Consider the following 18,470-nt stretch of genomic DNA (forward strand, 5'->3'; position numbering starts at 1 on the left):
ATTTATAGGGGTTATTGGTCTCTAAAGGAACACAGTGAAGATCATTCCTCGGAGACTGAGAGGAATAGGCTCTCTCACGAATATATGTATTTTAATTGGAGACCCAGGATTTAACTTATGTCAATAGTCTGCTTATTGCTTTGTGATTGGTCCACTCTTAGCCTGGTTCAAATAAAATCCATCTCCATTGACTGGCATTCCCACCATTGTATCTGTCTACTAGAATATTTCCCAGTTTCATTCACATGTAGTCTCTGGCCAGGAGAATTCTTGGTCGTAGATTCTTTGTACCATTAATACTTTTCCTCAATTTTCCTTATAACAAAAAAAACTAGAACACTTTCTGTGAACTCTCCCAGAAATACCTGCTTGGGGCTTTGATCCTCTTCTGAAGGCCGCTCTGGCTAGGTTTTTCTCTGATACCAAATGACTCCCTCATCCCCTGTGGGACAATTTCCATGCAGCTGGAACCCCAAGACATCAGCCTGGATGGATGACTCAGATTTTCCCTTTTATCTTTCATCCCTCCCTTAAGAAGACTGGAGCCTTATTAGAGCTCAAGCTCTCCCCTGCTAAGTTATGAATTGAATTAATAATTATCATGAGTTACTACGGTGGTATCCAGCCTGTGGAGAAAACAGTTTATAAATGCTGAAAACATTGTAGGTGCAAAAGTGGTTTGTTTTTAAAACCACCTTCTCTTCTTTAAACATGCAGATTTCCTCCGCAGAGGCCCGGAGTTACCAGCATGGTCTGACGCAGCAGAGTGCAGAAACCGCCTCCCTGTCTGTCAAAGTGGCCTCCCGAGGACACCCAGCGAGGCCACCAGATCATCAGTGGAGTATCGGTGGCCTTATTAAAACAAAAACAACAACTCCACAGCCCGGCGAGCGGTATGTGTGCCCAAGTACATAGGTGATTAGAACAGAAAGGCCTGGGCTGGTCATCCAAGCTCTTCCGGTGGCCACCTCTGAGGAAGGTGGGGGTGTGAAGGAGATGACTAAGGACTTGGAGAGTTAAGACAAGCACGTGCTCCCAGGTGGTGTGCATGGTGAGAGAAAGAACCAGGGGAGGTTTGGGGAGGGTTCAACCAAGTCAGAATGGGGCATGGTAGGCGGGTTCCAAAACGGCCCCAGTGACCCTGTGATCCCACCCTTGGGGGCTCCCTGCCCTGTGTGTGGGCTGGGCCCAGTGACGGCCTCTGGTGGACAAGATATGGCAGGAGACAGGAGGTCGCTGTGTCTGTGTCACTTCCTACAGAGGCTTAACGCCTTCTTGTATTTGGACGGCTAATATACTTGGTCTTAATCCTTTTATGCCTAGCATTCCAATAACGGAATGTTCTAGTAATGGAACGCTAGGCATGTCGGATTTATATCCTTCTGCTCAAGGTGATCACCAATGTCTGATTGCTACCTTAGGCATAAATGGTTTAATTCTACCATCTTATTGACTTATTTTTTATGTTACTATTTTCAACATTTTAATAAGAATTTAAAAATATTCAGCAAAATTGAAAGTGTTTTATAATTTTTAATAAATACCTCTAGTCTATCATGAACCTTTTACTGCACTTGCTTTGTGGCATTTCTTAGCCTCTATCTTTTTCCATGCACATCAAAGCAAATGCAGACATTGTAAACATCCCCCTAAAATCTTAGCATGCATATTGCCATCTAGAGTTTAGTATTTGTTTACATTTTTTTCCTTTGAAGGTAAATATTACATGTAACAAAATGTCAAAATCTTAATAAAACCTTCTCCGTGTTTTGACGAATGCACACCTGTGAGGCCCAAACCTTTAAAAAGACGACATAGAGGCCGTCACGCGGAGGCCGTCACCCCACAAAGCTCCCTCATGGGCCTACCTGGCCAATCCTGGCCCCCAGCCCCCAGAGGCAGCCACTCTTGTTTTCATCTGTTTTACTTGTCCATCACAATTAGCCTTGCCTGACCTAGAACATCATGTCAAATGGGGTTGTGGAGTGTAAGCATTGTGTAGACGTCTTCTGCTCAGCGGGATGTTTCTGGGATTGAGCCGTGTCACCGCGCGTGGCAGGAGCTCCCGTCTCTCCATTGCCGAGCGCCGGTCTCTCCATTGCCGAGCGCCGCTCCACCCTAGGGGCACAGCCTGTGCTGTGGTTCATCCATCCTCCCATGCCAGACCTGGCGCTGCTGCCTGCTTTGGCTATGCTGGGGGGAGCACAGCACAGGTGGTTCATCCATCCTCCTACACCAGACCCAGGCTACTTCCCGCTTTGGCTATGCTGGAGGGAGCTGCTGTGGACAGTCACATGCGGGTATGCCATGGACACATATTCACTCCTCTTGGATGACATAGCTAGAAAGGCGTGTGCTGGGCACTCAGGCGAGTGTATCCTTAACATTTTCAAAAGTTGCTGGAATTGTTTCTCCCCAATCGTTGCACCATTTCACATGCCTAGCAAATAGATAAGAATTGCAGGGGAGGAGAGAGTGAGGGGGTGGTGAGAGATTTGTCAAGGGTACGAAGCTGCGGCTGGATGGCAGGAATAAGTTCAGGTGTTCCATTCCCTAGCAGGGTGACTAGAGTGAGCAATGGTGTATTACTGCTCACTTCAAAATTGCTGGAAGACATTTTGGAATCTTCTCATCATCAAGAGGTGATTAGTGTTTAGGATGATGGATATACTGATTTCCTTGATGTGGTCATTACACGATTTATACACATGCGGAATCATCATGTCGTACTCTGTAACGTGTGCCTCACATCCTCAGCAACACTTGGTGTTGTGGGTCTTTTTAATGTTTAGATATTCTGAGAGGCGTGTGGAGATTTCATACTGTGGATTTAATTGGTGTGTCCCTGATAGCTGATCATGTTACACATGTTTCCTTGTGCTGACGATTGCCCATATCTTTCTCTCCTAAGTAAATGTTCAATTTTTTAAAAAATTAGGTTATCTTTCTAATATGCAGTTGGATGATTTCTCTATATATCCTGGAAACTAGTGCTTTGTTAGACACATGCTTTTCAGATATTTTATCTTTCTCTATGGCTTACCTATTTATGAATGATGTGTTTTAATAAACATAAGTTTTACATTTTAATTATGTTCAATTTATCTATTTTTAATAGTTATTACTTTGTGTGCCCTAAGAAACCTTTGCCCAACCCTGAGTCACGCTGTTACTTTCCTTTGTTGTCTGTTTGCCACGCCTTGTTTTGGTCTCCCCAGCTTTTTCCTGTCTTCTGTTAAATTAACAGAATTTACTTTACTTCCTTTTTTTTCACTACTGGTTTTAATGCCAGGTCTAACCATAAGTTGGCTAAAGGTGGCCAATATCTCTATTAATTTTCTGATTGTACAGAGACCCTGGGAATCTTCCATTCCAACTCTCTCCCCACCAAGCTATCCAATAAGCCACACTGCCCGGCCTCCTGGTGTCTCCTTGCTATGACGCCCTTCCCAGGGTCTCCCAGGTGTTTACAATGTCTTCACTCTTTTGCCTCTGACCTCTGACTCACGGGTTCAATATTTTCTCACTCAGGTGTATCCTTTCAATGAGGGTGAATTCTTTCAGGATTTTTTTCAGTGAGGTTTCCTGAGTCATACCTTCTCTCAGGTCTTTGCATGTGCCACTGTTTTCCCTCAGTCTGGATTGACAACTGAATTCTAAATTGACGGTTAATCTTCCCTTGGTGCTATGAGATACCCCAAGGTCTGCTGGTACCCATGGCGTGGGCTAGGAGTCTGCAATCAGGCTAGCTGGTAGATGATGTTCCTTTTCTCACTGTTACTTTTGCACAAAGCAACAAGAGGTTTTTCTCCTGTAGCCCTTCCCTTACATTCTTTCAAAGGCATTTGAGGTCTGCTTTTCATTTTATATCAGATTTTCTTGTTTTTCATGGTACTTCATTAAATCATGTAATAAAAAAATAATAGCAGTACACAGGTTTGGAAATACAGCCAGCTGAGCTGATTCATGAACACACAATGGGTGGGGCGGAGCAGTGCAGGTGTCCAGATGCACAGCCAGCACATGTGGGCACTGATGCTCTGTATGCCCATCAGCATACCTTGGGGTTGGATGGGAAGCGTGTGTGAGTTGGTTCTGGGCTTTAGTGGGGTTACTGGAGGGAGCGGCATAGTGCTGATTTTATAGTCTTTGTCAGACAGTTCAGTCATCTCTACTTCTGAGGGCATGCATTCTCCCCTGCTCTCAACTCCCCATCTCTCTCTCCTGTCCATTGTTGCCTGGGGACTTACCTTTGAAGAGGGGTTTTCTGCAGGAGTTCTGCCTGCTGTAGCCTAGGAAATCTTTCTCCCTACAATTTCACATTTAAGTCGGCCAGGACGTTTGCAGTTTCACTGGATTCAGACCCTTTTTGTTTTCATTTTTCATTTACATTCTAAACAAGGTGGGTGGTATTAATTCAGACACCACACCCATACATGGCCAGATCTGGGCTCCTGCAGGTTACAGGGGGATGCTTTTCCCTTGGAGAGACTCACATGGGGGTGGGGTCCCCTGATACTTCCCATCAGCACCTGGATCTATGCAGGGGCCTCAGGCCCTTTCCTGACTGGAAGCTTGTACCATCTGGCGTCCCTGTCACCTGCCTGTGTAGGCCTGAGGGCTGCAGCTGCCCGGGTTGTTGTTTTGAGTCCTGTCTTTGCTTCTGGCTCCTAGGAATGTCCCTTCCTCTCATGCTGGAACACGTATTTGCATTGGGGGTACTACGTTTCACGAGTTGCGTGCCTGTTGGCCGTCCTGCCAGTTCAGCTTACTCTGCATAGTAACTGGAGTTTTTCTCGTCAGGGAGTTGACCTTTATGTGGCCTACCATGCACCGCACGCTTGCTCCACGCTCAGGACACACGACAAATGCTCCATGAGGAGATACAAGCTCCTGACCTCATGTGGCTTCCTGTCTAAAGGGAGAAAATACAATAAATTAAAGTCTAGGACTCCACCTGTTAATTAGGGATGGGCTGAGTCTACAGAAGGAAACGGCCCCAAGTGCAGGCCTGGGGAGGGAACATGGAGGGTCCCGGGAATGGCGGATGCAGAGGAACCGTGGGGCAGGAGGGGTGGTGGGCACGGTGTCCATTCCAGGCAAAGAGCCAGCCCCAACCAGCACAGGGACCTCCCAAAACTTCAGCCTAGGATTTAGCAGACCAACCTGTGCTGTGAGATCACAAGCATCGGCCACATGCGAGCTCTGGGAAGAATGTTATTAATATTTTTGTGTCTAAGGATTTAAAATTATCACGTGGATTTTTAACTTGCCAGGGCAGTGCCTATGGTATTGACACTTACATGAAGGCTCAGCCTTGACTTTAAACTGTGGAAGCGTCTCTCCTCTTGATGTGGCGGCAGGAAGTGTCTCCCACGTGAGGACTCTGTGCTAAACGTGTGACTGTCGCCCCCGTTGTGAGTCTTTTGGGCTTCGCTCCCGCGACTGGATCCCGTCATTCAACAAGGGGACTCTTAAGATGTCATGAAGACCTCAAATCTTCTGACGTGAAGTTAGGGAGATTATCCTAGGTGTGCCTGAGCTAACCCAGGTGCCTTTAGAAGAAAGCAGAGGGGTCACCCCAGCTGGTGTTGAAGACGTACCTGGCAGGGTTTTGAGAGAAGTAGACCAGGGGCAAGGGCCTGATTCCTGCCAGCACCTGGTGAACTTGGAAGAGGCTCCAGAGCTCAGATGCGACCTGACCCTGGCAGGTGCTGACTTCAGCCCGGTGAGACCCTGAGCGGAGGAATCAGTGCAGCCCTGCCTGGCTCCCAACCGCAGTGCTGTGGGTGGACACATGGGGGTCTTTAGTCACTGAATTTCTGTGGCTTCTTACACAGCAAGATGAAGCTAGCATGGTGTCTTGGTCCCTTCAGGCTGTATGACAAGAATGCTGCAGACTGGGCAAATTATCGATGCCAGGACTCCATCCCTCACCGTTCCGGAGGTTTGGGGTGTCGATATCATGGCACTGTAGACTGGGAATCTGGTGAGCCTTCCTATAAGCAGATGTGGCCCCCCTGCTGCGTCGTCCCACAGTGGAAGGGCAGACAGGCTCCCCCAGGCTTCTTCTATAAGGGCACAAATCCATCCTTTCATGGGGGAAGGAGCACTCTCACCTCCTCCTGGGTCTCCTCATCACTCTCACCTCCCCCTGGGTCTCTGCATCACTCTCACCTCCCCCTGGGTCCCTCCATGACTCTCACCTCCACCAGGGTCCCCTCATCACTCTCACCTCCTCCCGGGTCCCCTCATCACTCTCACCTCCCCCTGGGTCCCTCCATGACTCTCACCTCCACCAGGGTCCCCTCATCACTCTCACCTCCACCAGGGTCCCCTCATCACTCTCACCTCCCCCCAGGTCCCCTCATCACTCTCACCTCCCCCTGGGTCCCTCCATGACTCTCACCTCCCGCTGGGTCCCCTCATCACTCTCACCTCCCCCCGGGTCCCCTCATCACTCTCACCTCCCCCCAGGTCCCCTCATCACTCTCACCTCCCCCTGGGTCCCTCCATGACTCTCACCTCCCGCTGGGTCCCCTCATCACTCTCACCTCCCCCCGGGTCCCCTCATCACTCTCACCTCCCCCCAGGTCTCCGCATCACTCTCACCTCCCCCCAGGTCCCCACATCACTCTCACCTCCCCCTGGGTCCCTACATGACTCTCATCTCCCCCCAGGTCCCCACATCACTCTCACCTCCCTGCGGGTCTCCACATCACTCACTTCCCCCCAGGCCCCTACATGACTCTCACCTCCTCCCTGGGTCCACACATCACTCTTACCTCCCCCCAGGTCCCCACATCACTCTCACCTCCCCCTGGGGTCTTGGAATGGAGAGACAGGTGAGGGAGTGAGGGACTCTCTGGGGAAGTCGGCAGCTCCTGCCTGGTCAGGCTGCACGAGGCCTTGGTTCAGGGGTTGTACTTAGTGTCTTGGTGTTGGAGAGAGCCTTCCCCACTGCAGGAGGCACTCTCTGTGCAGAGACTGCATGCACAGATATGGATGCTCACATCTAGGGCCTAAAGCAGGCAGGGAGAAGATGATACCATTTTTTATAAAAATACATGTGCTTTTATTTTAACTTAATATTACTTTATTATAAAGTTATAAATAATTGTATTTTATTATTACAAAACTTTTTTCCCAGCTTCATGTATGATGAATAAAAATGGTGTATATGCAGGGTGTACAGCATGATGATTTGATGTCTGTCCACACTGTGAAATCATCACCACAACCAAGCCAAGTGCATCCATCGCTCAGGCAGTCACCGTGGTGTGAGTGCGGTGAGATGGCTTTGATCTGGCTCTCAGCCACTTCTGACACTCCTGGTACCTGCAGTCACCACGCTGCACCCAGGCTTCTGTGTGTGTTCCTCCGACAGCTGCAAGTTTGGACCCTTTGACTGATGCCTTTTCTTTTCCCCTGGGAATCACCATTTGGCTCTTAGTGACTATGAGTCTCTACTTCTTTTTTTTAAGAGTCCATGTATAAGGAAGAGCATGGAGTGTTTGTCTTTCTGTCTGGCTTATTTCACTTAGTATAACATCCTCAAGGTTCATTCATGTTAGCGTAAATGGCAGGATTTCCTTTTTTTTTTTTTTTTTTTTTTTGAGACGTAGTCTCGCTCTTATTGCCCAGGCTGGAGTGCAGCGGCATGATCTCGGCTCACTGCAACCTCTGGCTCCTGGGTTCAAGTGATTCTCCTGCCTCAGCCTCCCTAGTAGCTGGGATTACAGGCGTGTGCCACCTTGCCTGGCTAATTTTTTTTTTTTTTTTTAATAGAGACGAAGTTTCACCATGTTGGTCAGGCTGGTCTTGAACTCCTGACCTCAAGTGATCCACCCTCCTCGGCCTCCCAAAGTGTTGGGATTACAGGCATGAGTCACCATGCCTGGCCAGGACTCCCTTCTTTTTAAAGGCTGGTCGCATTCCGCTGTGTGTGTCTGTGTCCTGCTTTTTAAAGGCTTGGTAGTATTCCATTGTGTGTGTCTGTGTCCTGCTTTTTAAAGGCTTGGTAGTATTCCATTGTGTGTGTCTGTGTAACATCTTCGTGTGTGCACCACATTTTCTTTATACATCCAGTTGCTGGCAGACTTGTATGTTGTTTCCACATCTTAGCTATTGTGAGTGACCGTGCAATGAATGTGGAAATGCAGGTATTTCTTGGAGACAGTGATTTTATTTCCTTTAAATATATACCCAGTAGTGGGATTGTGATCTCATACGCTAGCTCTATTTCTAATTTTTTGAGAAAACTACAGACTGTTTTCCATAATGGCTGTATTAATTCATTTTCCCGACAACAGGGTACAAGGGCTCCCTTTTCCCCACATCCTCACCAACACGTGGTCTTTTGACTTTTTGATAACAGCCATTCTAACAGGTGTGAGGTGATCTCTCCTGGTGGTTTTGGTGTGCATTTCCTTGATGATTATTTAAGGTGAGCACTTTTTCATCTGACTTTTGGCCGTTTGTTTATTTTCTTTGGAAAAATTTCTATTCAAGTTCTTTGTCCACTTAATCAGGTTGTCTGTTGTATACTGTGGAGTGGTTTGAGTTCCTTATATACTCTGGAACTACATAATACGCATAGGTATTTTCCACACCTGATAGTGCATATGAATTCATTTGTAAACACAAAGAATGGTCGTAGAACTTTAAAACAGGATGGACAATGCTGTTTGCAACATTTTTATTTAGTGAGTATTTGGAAATGGGATAAATGTTCAAACAGTGATGTCTTCTTACCAAGGACTGCTTAGGGCATTTGAAAGAGTTTTATTTTCTTTTTTTTTTTAAACTTTTTTTTCTTCTTTTTGAAATTTTTCAGAGTTTCTAAAACAAGCATTCAATATCTGTATTATTGCTATTTTAGAAAGAAGTTTGAAATAGTGATTAAACTACATTCTACCACCAACAGACTCCAACCTTTCATCAGCTGATTTGCTTTGGGCAGAAGGCCCATTTGTAGGATAAATAAATACATCAGGAAGTTGTTGCAGGAAAGTCTGGCTCTCAGTGTAAATGCCTGATAAAGGGCTAATACTATTGTAATCATAATTTTTATTTTCAATTTTTGTGTTTTAACAAAGTTTTCAAATTTATTTGTATAAAGGAATTTATATCGTCTTATCTTTTAAACAATTTTTATTATGGTAAAATATGCATACCATAAAATTGATGATTGTGACCATTTTTAAGTGCGGAGTTCAGGGGCACTAAATACATTGACATTGTCTCGCAACCATCACGACCATCCATCCCCAGAACTGTTCATCTTCCCAATCAGAAACCCTGGCCCCATTAAACACTAACTCCCCATTCCTTCTGCTACTCCCCAGGCCCTGCCAAATACCATCAACTGTCTGTCTACATGATTTAACTTCCTCTAAGCACTTTATACAAGTGAAATCATGTGGTAGTTGTCCCTCTGCGACGGCCTCATTTTACTGGGCACAGTGTCCTCAGGATTCTTCCATGTTGCAGCATCTATCAGAATTTCCTTCCTGTTTAGGGCTGAATAGTATTCCGCCATCTGGGCGGAAGACATTTTGGTACCTGTTTATCTATTGAGGGACACTTGGGTTGGCTCCACCTTCTGGCTATGGTGAATCATGCTGCTATGAACATGGGTGTGCAGATAATTCTTTGAGACCTGCTTTCCATTCTTTTGGATATAGACCCAGGAGGGAAGTGCTGGATCATGTGATAATTTTATTTTTAATTTCTGAGGGACCACCACACTGCTTTCCACAGCGGCTGTTCCATTTTGCAATCTCACCAACACTGCACAAGAGCGGTAATTTCCACATCCTTGTCAACACTTGTTCGTTTCTGTTTCTTAAGTAGTAGCCATCCAATGTGAATGAGATGGTATTTCACTGCCATTCTGATTTGCGTTTCCCTGCTAATGCGTGATGTTGAACACCTTTTCATGTGCTTATTGGCTATTTGTGTGTCTTTGGAGAAACGCTGATTCAGGTCCTTTGCCCATTTTTGAATCAGGTTGTCTTCTTCTTATTGAGTGTTAGGAGTTCTGTATATATTATATTATAGGTTATAGTTATTATATATTAGGAGTTCTCTCTGTATATATTATGAATATTAATTCAGTATCAGATATATGATTTGCAAGTATTTTCTCCCAATCTGTGGGTTACATTTGTTCTCTGTTGAGAATGCCTTTGATGCACAAAGTTTTAAAATTGTCACCATGTCCAATGTGTCTATTTTTTCTTTTGCCGCCTGTGCCTTTGGTGTCACATCCAAGAAAGCATCGCCAGGTCCAAGGCCATGTGGTTGGAGCTGAGCAGCATGTGGCCTTTTCAGCTGGCTCCTGTCATCTCATCACATGCATTTGAGGCCCCTCCATGCCTTTTCCTGGCTTGACAGCTCATTTCTTTTTAGTGCTGAAGAATATTCCATTGTCTGGATGTGCCATGGTTTATGTATCCATTCACCTACCGAGGGGCGCCTTGGTTGCCTCGGAGTTTTGACAATTATAAATAAAGTGGCTGTACACACGTGCAGGTTTTTATGTGGATGTGCGTTTTCAGCTCATTTGGTCAAATACCAACAAGCATTGTTGCTGGATCTTACCGTAAGAGCATGTTTAGTTTTGTAAGAGACCAGCAAACTGTCTTCCACACTGGCCGCACCACTTTGCGTTCCCAGGAGTGACGAGTGGGAGTTCCCGTTCCTCCACGTCCTTGCCAGCATTCTGTGGTGTCGGTGTTCTGGGTTTTGGTCATTCCGATGGGGCGTGTTCCAGTGGATCTTTGTTTTTGAGCTGAAGTATCTCACCATGTGCAGACAACGACACTGGTGCTGTGTTTGGACTTGAATCCTCCTTCACATATTTTCTGTTTGTCTCCCTGATTGATGTTCTCTTCCGTCTCCTTTCTTGCTTCCTTTTGAATCAAACACATATTTTTCTTTTGCCTCCCTTCTGTTATTGGCTTGCGATTGATGCATTCTTTCAATATTATGTTAGTAGCCACATATGCTTGGAGCACACCATGTGTCTGACTTATTGAAGTCCAGTCCATGACATTCCCTTTACCACGTCCCAGACAGGCTTGAGCTCACAGTGCCTCCCTCGGTGCACCGCCTCCTCCTTGTGCTGTCCTCTTCCTGCATTTTAGCCCCACGTTCATGTGAATCCCACTGGGCCTTGGCATGACGGTGCTTGCGGTGAACACCTGCGTTTAGCTATCCACATGTCGGCTGCCCCTATGCCAACGCTCCTTTCAGCACTTCCAAGATTTCATGGGGACGGTTTCCTCTGCCCAGAAGGCTGTTTCTTGTGTTATTTATTACAGCCTTCGGCAGATGCATTCTTTCAATGCACTCTTTCTAGACACTTCTCTACAAGCCTCTGTCTTTCCCTCATATTTGAAGAGCATTTTTCTCTCTTAGTGTAGGCTGTCCTTTTTCCCATTAAGATGCTATTCTATTGTCCAACAGATTCGTTTTACAGTTTCTCCACAGTTTCTCTCCTGGATGTTAGACCGTAAGTCCTTTTGGCCTTAGATTGTCTCTGATGCCTTCAAATAGGATCTTCTCTCCCTGACAGCCTTGCAGGTTGCTCTCGGCGCTAGCACTGCTCTACTGTGAGCTGTTCAGGCATGGAGGCCCTGGGGGCTGATCAAGGAAGGCTCTCAGCTCTGGCTCTCCCGGAGCAGCACAGCAGGAGGCTCTTCTGTTTCTTCTACGAACACGGATGTCTAGTTTTCAATGGGCAGGAGCTCTAAATGAGATTAGAACCAGAGTAGGCGTGTGAGCGCTGGGGGAAGGGGACGGCATCCTATTTTCCCCTGAAACGCGATTCTTGCCGTGAGTTTAGTCTATTCCTTCTTTCATCTTGATGCAAAAAATGAAGTTTATGTGAATCTTAATCCTTCAAGTAGTCCTGAATGTCTCACAGAAGCAACTATTTTCATTCTCCTTTTACAAACAGGGAAACTGAGGCAGAGAACACAAGAGAGTGGTCCTGGCCACAAATCCAGTGACTCTTCAGGGCTGGCCTGTTGGTCTCATGAAGGAGCCCTGTGTTCTCAGACACAGCCCACCAAGCTCTGGGACCCCTTATCTCTAAGTTCTTTCTCATCTCTGGAAAACCAGGCTGCTGAGTGGCTTAGGAAGGGCCAGAGAGATGCTTTGGTTTTGCTGATATTTTGACTAAGGGGTCAATGATTTCTTTGTCCCACATCTCCTTGGTGATGGCCATGACGCAGTCGGCACAGTGGGACCCCGCCCCCCACCCCGGTGGGATGAAGTAGAGGTCAGGTTCTGTGCCATGCTTGGCAGGCTACAGCCCCAGGCACTTAGCCACTCATCCAGGTGTTGCTGAGACGGTGCTCTGTAGGTAAGATTAAAGTCCATCATCAAGCAACTTTCAATAAAGGAGGTAATGCTGGATAATCCTGGTGGGCCTGGGCCAATTGGTTGAAGGAGAAAAGCTGAGGTTTGCTTGAAGTGGAGGCAGGTTTGCCTGTGGATGGCAGCCTCAGCTGTGCTTCAGAGATTCAGCCTGACCTTCCTGGTGCCTGGCGCTGTGGGTTTCAGACCTGTGCAGCCAGACCCCACAAGTCCATGAGCCAACTCCTTGCAGTGGATATTGCAGAAAATCAGTCTGTACCTCTTGCTGGTGGAGCCCAACTGGCATGGGTGGAGGGGGAGCACATCTGCCAGGAGCATGGGAGGAGGGGCTGTGTAGGCGCCTGTGGAGAGTCCATCCTAACGAGCAGGGCGGTGGAGACAGAGGCCGTGGGGGAAACAGTGACTCAGGTGGGTGCAAGGGGGACCCCCCAGAAGAGTCCGACTTCTCAGACTGAGTTTCCTGGCCCCCCCCGACCCCTGGCCCTGATGCTCGTGCTGACTTGGCTCTTTGCTCTCCGTCACGGCCCCCGGCTTTCGCTCCCACAGCAGATGTGCTCACAGCCCCAGTGGGGGGCTGGGGTTCTGGTCCACCCTTGGGACGTGGCCTGCAGAGGGATGTGTCAGTGGCGCCCGTGACCCACCACCTGCTCATTGAGGGGAGACAGAGGGCGGAGCTGGCTGCATTCACACTTCCTGCAGGTCGTCCTCTGTTTCCAAGCAGAAGTTTTAACTTTCCTGCCACGATTTCATTTCATTTTAAATTTGCTTTAAAGAAAAGCAGGAAAAGTCTTCCCTGAGGAGGTGACATCCGCACTTGTTTTCTGGGTGGCTCAAGGAGTGGTGTGGGTCCCAGAGGACAGATGGAAGCTTGAAGGGCAGAGGGTAGGAAGGGGTGATGTCCTGAGTCCATGTGTGCACAGCAGCCTCAAAAACTGCAGAGAGAGGAGCTGCCTGTGCCTCTTGGATTCTCAGCCCAGGGTCAGGAGCAGCATTCCTGCTCTCGCTACTTCCACAACAGGCAATTAATACTCGGCGTTCAGTGTCTCGGGTCCAGACCACCTTCCCAGGCACAGCCGAAGCCATGATCATTGGATCATCTCAGTTGAGTAACTTCATTTTCCCATCAGTCAAATCCAGAATCAAGTAACTGAGTGCTGTCAGTGTGAAACGTCTCAATGAACAATGTGCTAGCTACAGAGCCCTCGGCAACGTCACTGCTGGCACGTGCGGAGGAGCTCTCAAATGTAAAAATAGCCCGTACTCTAGAACACCAACCCAGCACCACTTTTAGAACAATGTGAATCGTGTCTGTGGAAGGGTAAACGTACGCTGCTTATGTTGTTGCTGTTTACTTTTTAAGGTGTGAAGACCAAATTGAGTTACTCACGGATTCTCTAAAAAGCCAGCCTCTTAGCCAGGTGTCCTGTGCTTTTGCGGCAGGCACGTCTCACCAAAGCTCCAAGTCTCCCTGAAGATTTGCATACGATCCCCCTTGGAATAGTCCGTCTTTTCCAAGTCGGGGAGCTCTCTCTGCCCTAAAAGGGCCTCCTGCAGAGATAGCTTGAGGGGCTCCCATGGGGTTGCTGGCAGAGCGCTCCGCAGAGCCAGCCTCGCCCTCCGGACACTGGTTTCTGGGGGTTTTCCAAAGGCAGCCTCTGGAGGCCTCCGCCTGCCCCACACATCACCGACGCCTGGGTGCTGCCCGCGGCATCACTGATGACCACAGGGCTGGGTCCCCTGCTTCTCGTCTGTCATCACTGTTCCAGCCACTCCGTGTTCAAGTGGACCGGCCCTCATCTCCCTCATCTTCCTTCTTCCTCCCCGACACTGCCTCCTCCCAGGGGCTCTGGCAGACCCCCGGTGGCTCCTGGGCACACTCAATTGTCCAAACAAGAACTGCAGCAAGGAATTAGAGATTTCTTAATCAGCCTCACCTCCCTCCCCTGAAGGGTGTATGGTCCCCTTTCCCCAAGACAATTTGCCACCAACCACCTTGGGAGTGGACTTGATTTCTTTCTAAACATTGGCCAGTCATCAAGATCACAGAGTGAAAGGTGTTGACATCTATATTTCCTTAAAGGGATTGTACATACCCAGCTAATAATAATTTAGTAGGATTTTGTTTTCTTTGCCTTATGTAGACTCTGTTCTTCCTTGCAGCCCTTTGAGAGCAATGATCACCATGACTGTTCCCTCACATGCAGCAGCAATGATTGTCCAAGATATACGTGTTCACAGAACAAACTTTTATCATACAAGTTTTCTTTTTCTGAGAAATGTGAAGTTCCAGAATACCCTTTTTTTTTATTTTCTTTTTTGAGACAGGATCTTTCTCTGTCACCCAGGCTGGAGTGCAGTGGTGCAATCTCAGCTCACTGCAGCCTTGACCTCCTGGGCTGAAGTGGTCTTCCCGCCTCAGACTCCCAAGTAGTTGGGACCACAGGTGTGAACCACCATGCCCAGCTACAAAATGTGCTTACTTTAAAGCAGTTTCCTTTGCGATGGTATTTTTTGGGGTAAAACCTGACCTGGATCATTAGTGACTGTAATTTGCAGCCCTCTACAGTCTCTCTCTCTCTTTTTTTTTTTTTCTTTTGAGACAGAGTCTCGCTCTGTCACCCAGGCTGGAGTGCAGTGGTATGATCTTGGCTCACTGCAAGCTCTGCCTCCCAGGTTCATGCCATTCTCCTGCCTCAGGCTCCTGAGTAGCTGGGACTGCAGGCAGCCGCCACTACGCCCCGCTAATTTTTTGTAGGTTTTTAGTAGAGACGGGGTTTCACCATGTTAGCCAGGATGGTCTCGATCTCCTGACCTCGTGATCTGCCCGCCTCGGCCTGCCAAAGTGCTGGGATTACAGGCGTGAGCCACCGCGCCTGGCCTCTACAGTCTCTTTAATTAGGATCCTAAATGTTTCTCCCGTGGTCTCATCTATTTTAACCTAAAACGCCCTTGGGGAAAACCTTTTGTCACTGCAACACTTCAGAACACACTTACAATAGGAGGTTTTTTCCCGAGGGTCTGCAGCAATCAAGGAGGGCCGTTCTGCTGGGTTTCCTGTTTTGAGCGGGATTTGTGTTCCGGGAGGCTGGGTGGTTCCTCAGAACTCTGTCTGCTTTTCCTCAGTAGGTTACAGGCATTTCAGTCTACTAACCCCCAGAAGAAACAGCGTGCTATTAGATTTAGTTATATTATCACAGGTCATTTTAAGATTTTCATTCATTTAATGTAAAAATCCGCCCAGAATTTTATTTTCCGTAAGGTGCTTAGGAGAGCGTGGGCATAGCCATGAGACCTCCGTGTTGGGTTGTGTTTAAAGATGTGTATTCATTTCTCATCCTCAGCTTTTGCCTCGAGTTTAGCCTCTGTCGGGATTAATCAGGGTCAGATTATCCTAACACGGAGTGTTTTCCATTCTTTCAGAAATATTATTGCAACACCCTGCAGCGTTCAGACTTGTCATGGATGACTCTAACAGGGCAGGTGTTGCTGCTAACTGGTCCAAAAAACAAAATACCGGGTGCACATCCCTTGAAGTTTCGGGTGTGTTCACTCTGAGGCACCGTGCACTGCAAAGCTGGGGATTCACAGGCGAGTTTAGGTGACTCCTCGGATCACGTGACTGATGAATTCCGGGCCCGTGTCGGGTTCTCAGCCAGCGCCTGCTCCGTGCGCCAGGGACGGAGTGCTGCCTTCTCGGGAGTCACACGGGACTGGCTTAGCCCTGGCGAGTGTTTGGCATCAGGTGACAAGTTGTGCCGAGTGTCTGCCACCCTGCATGCCCGCACTGAATCCGTGCAGGGCCCTCCCTGTGGGAGTGGCCCAGGGCCTCTCGGCCACCTGCTCAGCCGTGGACACGGAGCTCCGGCACAGCCAAGTCCTGAATGACATGCAGCCAATTCTCTTGGGCCCTTTCCGGGTTTGTCTGTGGTGTTTCCAGGCTGAGTCCTAAGGCCCTGGTCCTGTTCCCAGTGTGGTGCCTTGGAAGTTCTGAAAGTCACAGGTGAGCTGGGTGCTCCTGGGTGTCCCACCCCGGCTAGGGCTGTCAGCATCATGAGTTCTGAAGAACTGCCCTGAGGGCTGCAGCATCCCTGGGGGGGGCTCAGACCAGCTGGACCGTAGCGTCGTTTCTGGCCCCGGCTAGTTGGCGACCGTGGGCCTCAGTACCCTGTCTGCGGGGTGGGGCGATGCGAACCTACACCCTGGGATGGGGGTGCCCGCCCAGGGCAGTGCTGTCTGTGATCTTGCCATGCCCAGGGCACCCACTCCATGACGCTGGCTGTCGGTGCTTTCCAGGGGCACAGTGGAGTGTGTGAGGAAAGACCCCTGCAGAAGGCCTCCGGCGGGCTTCGGGCAGCTCTCCCTCATGGGGGTCTCAGGGCCTTCGGGGCAGCCCCAAGTCCTTGTCCTGTTCATCTTTGTGTCTCTAGTGGACAACATGTAAGAAATGCTACTTAAGCTGACCTGTTAGCATATGTAACATAATGCCGGGAAAAGAGCTGTGGCTGAATTGAATGATTTCTTAAATTTATTTTATATTGTGTGCCCTTTGAAAAATGTTTGGGGAGAATTGGAGTTAAAATTTTCAACACAGTGTGGTCCTTGCAGACTTCCTGTGGGAGGGAATGACTTTCTGTTCCTCTGCGTTAGCATCCAAGTACACTCTTATGGCCTTTTCGATCCAATAATCAAAATCTGGTCTTTGTCAGTTTTTTTTCAGGCAGTGACTTGTGTTTGTTCACACACTAGAAACTTAACTCACAAATCTTTAGGGTGCTAGGGGTTATGAGCGGGTTGGGAAGTGTCCCCACGTGGTTCACACCTGCCCTTTCCATGCTCACGGAACCACACGCTCGCTCCATCGTTTGTTGGGGGTTCTGTCAAGTGCCAGGTCCTCAGCGGGGCTCCAGGGGTGCAGAAAACGTGCAGGACAGCTCCAAGTTCACAGAGTCCGGGGGAGCTGATCGGCCACCAGGGCCTCTCAGTGTGGAGGGAAGAGGGACCGGCCAGCCCAGCTGGTCCTGAGAGTGCAGCTAGCAGCAGCTGACCAGCCCCCAGGGGGCTCCCAGGACACTCCCATGAGCGTGAGGATGATGAAGCTTCTCCCTCACCACATCCCAAGTCTCCAGGACACGAAGGGCGATGAGGGCATTTTAGGTTCTGCTCCCAGCCCATGCCGCGACTTCTGGGCCCGAGGGCATCCTGTGCTGTTTTGTGTGAAGCGGCACAAAACATCCCACAACCACTGGGAGACGCCTCTGTCCTGGAGCCGCTGCGGCCGCTCTCCCCACCCCTGCCAGGCGGCTCGCAAAGGGCAGCTCCTTCTTCCCGTCTGGGTCCGCACCACGCACCCGCCCTGGCCTCCTGCCCGGGGACATGCAGAGTCGCCATGCGCCCTGAAACAGCCCCTCGGCAGCTTCACGACCTCACCAAGTGCCCGCCGCTCTCACGAGAGATGTGGTTATGGGTGCGCATTGAATGTGCTTGGGAGAGGCAAAGATGGATGGCGTAGTCTCTACTCTGACACCCAGTGCTGAGTGCGAGTCGTCCGCTGTGTGCATCATCTGCTGTGCGTGCGTCATCTGCTGTGCATGCGTGTGTCGTCTGCTGTGGGCGCGTGCGTCTTCTGCTGTGTGTGCTTGTGCCGTCTGCTGTGCCTGCGTCGTCGTCTGCTGTGCGTGTGTCATCTGCTGTGCGTGTGTCATCTGCTGTGCGTGTGTCATCTGCTGTGCGTGCGTGCCCTGTCTGCTGTGCATGTGTGCATTGTCCATTGTCTGCTGTGCATGCATCGTCTGCTCTGCGTGCATGCGTCATCTGCTGTGCGTGTGTCATCTGCTGTGCGTGTGTCATCTGCTGTGCGTGTGTGCCCTGTCTGCTGTGCATGTGTGCATTGTCCATTGTCTGCTGTGCATGCATCGTCTGCTCTGCGTGCGTGCGTCATCTGCTGTGCGTGTGTCATCTGCTGTGCGTGCGTGCCCTGTCTGCTGTGCATGTGTGCATTGTCCATTGTCTGCTGTGCATGCATCGTCTGCTCTGCGTGCGTGTGTCATCTGCTGTGCGTGTGTCATCTGCTGTGCGTGTGTCAT

General features: G+C 49.0%; 1 long non-coding RNA gene across 5 annotated transcripts in view; it reads left to right on the plus strand.

Annotated features, from left to right (window-relative positions):
• Nucleotides 1-18,470, plus strand: part of LOC104006320 (uncharacterized) — a 147,200-nt gene that overhangs the window by 5,608 nt on the left and 123,122 nt on the right. For all 5 annotated transcript variants that reach the window (XR_010157124.1, XR_010157125.1, XR_010157122.1 and 2 more), the window contains one exon: nucleotides 718-893. This is a non-coding gene — a long non-coding RNA (uncharacterized LOC104006320). The remainder of the gene's footprint in view (nucleotides 1-717; nucleotides 894-18,470) is intronic.

Source organism: Pan troglodytes, chromosome 4 (assembly GCF_028858775.2).
Source record: "Pan troglodytes isolate AG18354 chromosome 4, NHGRI_mPanTro3-v2.0_pri, whole genome shotgun sequence".
Classification (NCBI taxonomy): Eukaryota; Metazoa; Chordata; class Mammalia; order Primates; family Hominidae; genus Pan; species Pan troglodytes.